The 3,685-nt window shown below is 52.7% G+C and overlaps 1 long non-coding RNA gene across 1 annotated transcript; it reads right to left on the bottom strand.

The window, feature by feature from the left end:
• Window positions 1-275: 275 nt before the first annotated feature.
• LOC121828943 (uncharacterized) lies at window positions 276-3,042 on the bottom strand. The gene is made up of 2 exons (XR_006071668.2): window positions 1,483-3,042; window positions 276-467 (listed from the first exon to the last, which is right to left on the bottom strand). It is a non-coding gene; the product is annotated as an uncharacterized LOC121828943 (long non-coding RNA).
• Between the last annotated feature and the right edge of the window lie 643 nt (window positions 3,043-3,685).

Raw genomic sequence — 3,685 nt, 5'->3', positions numbered from 1 at the left:
CTTCCCCTTAATTTTGAGACAGACTCTTTCACTGAACTTGAGGCTCCCTGATGTGGCTGGAGTGCCTGTCAGTGAGCCTCAAGGATCCTCCTGTCCCTGCCTCCCGCCCCCCTCCATCGCCCGGCCATGCTCAGCTCTTTTGTAGGGGCAGGAAATCCAAGCTCAGGTCCTCCTCCTTGTGCGGCCACGTCCTCAGACCCCATTCTGTTGCATGCATGCGTGAATGAGAAAGTCGTGGGCAAAAGTGGGCTCTGGAGGAAGAGTAGAGATGGGCGTGCGGTCTAACAAGATCCCGCTTTATGAAAACACACAGGGATAACCGCAGAGCACTCTGATTGTACAGCATCGCTGTGGTGTTAAAACGTCACAAGGAGGGACGAGGAAGAAGAAAATGTCTAAACGCCTTCCTTCCAGGGGATGTTGAAACATGGGATTAGGGGAAACCGACACTGCTGCTGTAATCCCACCTATTGCCGGGAGGGAGAAGACAAAACAAGATATTTAAACACGTGTTAAACAGCCGCGGCGTCTTCCCGCTGCAGGAGAGAACAGAAGAACCGGCTCAGCGCTCCGAGGAAACATCTTCTCTCTCCCTGCCGAGGGACAGACTTACAAAGGATGATATTTACATTTCCTCCAAGCCTCTAATTTTCTCATTTATCATTTGTCAGAGCCTGGGGCCCTTCCTCAGCACATGGTGTTTGCCAGCAGCTAATGATCCCTTTACCAAACATCACAGTCCAGCCAGGAGCTTGTTAATGTTGCTGAGGCTGCTGATTCAGTGGTTAGTGTCACAGGCAGGTCTCGGCCCCTGGATCACAGGAATGCGGCAGCCCTGGGCCCCCCCCCCCCCCCCCCCGTGCTTCCTGGAGGCTCCACCAACACCAGGGAACCATGGAAACCACTCCAGTCCCAGAGCTGGAGAGGGCTGAGCCCTGAGGTTAGCTTTGGAAGCAAAGTAGAGGTTTCTAGAACTCCATCCACTGGACCCCATCTTACTGCCCCCACCAGGGGACACCTGAGGACTGGAGTCACTCAAGGAATAAGCAGAGGCATGAACAGCGTTCCCAGGACTCCAGCCCAGTTCTTCTTTCTTGGCCTTGTCCTCTGAGACTGAGCAAAGCTGGATTCTATGAGGTGTCCAGGACCCAGAGCCACCACATGATGACACAGGGGCCTCTGGATCCAGCTGAGTCACTGGATCTTGTGACACAGAGACAATGGTAAGGGCCAGCTCCTCTGGATCCTTTATTATAAACCAGTTTGGAGGCCTGTCATTAAGACACAATCTAAAAAAAAAATGTTTTTGTTGTTGTTACTGTGTGTGTGTGTATACGCACGCGTGTGTTCACACACGTGTATGCAGGTCAGAGGACAACTCTCAGGAGTTGGTTCTCTCCTTCCACCGTCTTAGTCCTAGGAACACAAACTTGGGTTGTCAAGTGTGGTCGGAAGAACCTTTGCCCTCCCGAGCCGTCTTACCTGACCAGAAATGCATCTTTGACCTTGAAAGCTCAGGTGTCCAAGGTTCTGTGACAGAATGAAGACACTTTGCATCTGGGGACACACCATGGAGGGGCGGGGGGAGGCTCTCCTGGAGGCAGAGCTCACACACAGGAAGCTGGGTGGTGGTGGTGGTAGAGAGCTCTGACATCAGACCTGATGGAATGTCCTCTTCGGCCACAGACTGGGAGGGATAGCACCGTGGGGAAGGAGCCAGGAAGGACGGACGGACGGACGGACGGACGGACGAGGGAGGAGGAAAACAAAACCAGAGACGAGACAGCTTTCTGGCCTTTTGCCCAACCCAGCCACTTTCTCTTGCCTTCCAGATCTCATGGCTGGGTCTCCTTTAAGCTCCACGCTGGCTTTGGCGGCCAGTTTGACCCAAGGCTCTTACAAACCTTTCTTTGTGTCCTGGGTGGTTTGGTGGCTTTCCTGGTGTTGATGTCTCGCAAGTTGGCCTTAACCTGTCCTGGGTTTCAACTTTTCAGGCCCTGGCTATTATCTGACTGACCTGTGATAGCTGAGAGAGGGTCTGTGGCTGCACAGGTGGCCGGTTCCGCTGTCTCTGCAGGTTTGTGGTAACTGGCCATGGCCTTGCTCTGCAGGCCCTGTCTGCCCATGGACTTGGCTCATCTCCTTCCATACAGGCACATCCTCAGGTTTCCCTTTTGACCTGGACCTCCTTTCAGCAGCTGTGACCTCCTCCCTAGAGACTGACGTGGCACCATCCAGGATCTGGCTGAGTCTCCCCGGGTGTCTCATATGGCTCCAGTGAGCACATGAGAGCTGTGTAGTTACTAACCATTCCCACTTTCCACAGAGAGACGTGAGCTTGGGAGCTGCCTGAGGTCACATGGGTGACTGAGGAAAGGCTGGAATTTGACCTGCACAGATTTCTAGGCTGACATGAAAACATCAGATCAGGCAAGCCAAGCTCCAAGTCAATGCGTTCCAGACCATTCCCAGGAAGCAGTGATAGCCAGAGAGGACTAGGTCCCTTACAATCGGGCAGAGGGAGCTGGCAGGTCACAAACAGGTCATTTCCTTTTTCTATTGTTGGAGATGCTGGAGTCAATATACTACCATCTGGGCTGCACCTGGTTCACTTCAGGCTCCTCTGTCTAATCCCGCTAGGCTGGGCTTCTTGTGGATGTGCCGGGATGGCAGGAATACAGGGGACTCCGAGTTATGACCTACTCCAGATGTCAAAGATGCTCATTGTGACCCCTGACCTTAGGAAGGCAGTGGGCTTTGGCAGAGACTGGAAGCCAGGGCACATCAGAATCAGGTCCCCATATGAGGAACAAAGGAAGGTTGTATGTGTGTGCAGCTGGGGAGGGGCAGGGATTCAGGAGCTTGATTAAGGGCCTGTGTGTGACTCAGGCCACAGTGAGCAGAATTCAGGGGTTGACCCTCAGAGGTCATATCATAGCCTCGCACAAGGGCCCTGGAATAAGTATCTATAAAACAAAACAAATAACAACTGCTGAGGGTGCAGAGCCCATTTCTCATGCAACCAGGGCATCTGTGAGCATCTTGTGCTGGGCCCCCAGTGTCGGGGCTCGGGGGACTTCAGGAGCGGGGCGCTGTGGAGGAATCATGATTTCTGCACTGCTTGTCATTCGTGAGTGTTTTCTAGGCAGATATTTGGTGTCTCCCACCTGTTAGCTTTCAGTCCTGAGATCTTTCATGGTGTTAACCTTTCCCAAGGTAGTGGGCATGGATAGCAAAGGAGATAGGATTCCCATGGAGCTCTAAGGAGGCCAGTCCCATTGGCCACAGTCTTTCCCAAGCTCCTGCCATCAAGCGCCATCTCTTGAGATGCAGAGGCTGGTGGAGGCCACACTGCTGTTTTCTGTTGGTGTATTCTCAACCAAAACCAGGCCTGTGCCACTGGACACTTCTATTCACTATGGCACGGCCTTATCTGTCCCCTTCCGGAAACCACAGCTCTGATTCTTTCCCTAGGACACATTAAACTACATAAATGATGATTGCTAAATGACTAACAAGATAAAGAATAGGCTCCCCATATTTATTTGTGGGTAATTTCACCAGATAGCAGAGGCAGCCACAGTACCAACAGTGTAGAGAGCCAGAGGCCACTGCTCTCTCTTTGACACTTGGAGTTTCGGTGTAGGAAGTCCTGCCTGTGGGCAGCCGTAAGGGGTGGTGGTGA

Source organism: Peromyscus maniculatus, chromosome 4 (assembly GCF_049852395.1).
Source record: "Peromyscus maniculatus bairdii isolate BWxNUB_F1_BW_parent chromosome 4, HU_Pman_BW_mat_3.1, whole genome shotgun sequence".
In the NCBI taxonomy this organism is placed as follows: Eukaryota; Metazoa; Chordata; class Mammalia; order Rodentia; family Cricetidae; genus Peromyscus; species Peromyscus maniculatus.
The sequence above is the reverse complement of the archived record's forward strand: the minus strand, read 5'-3'. Positions and strand labels throughout refer to the sequence as shown.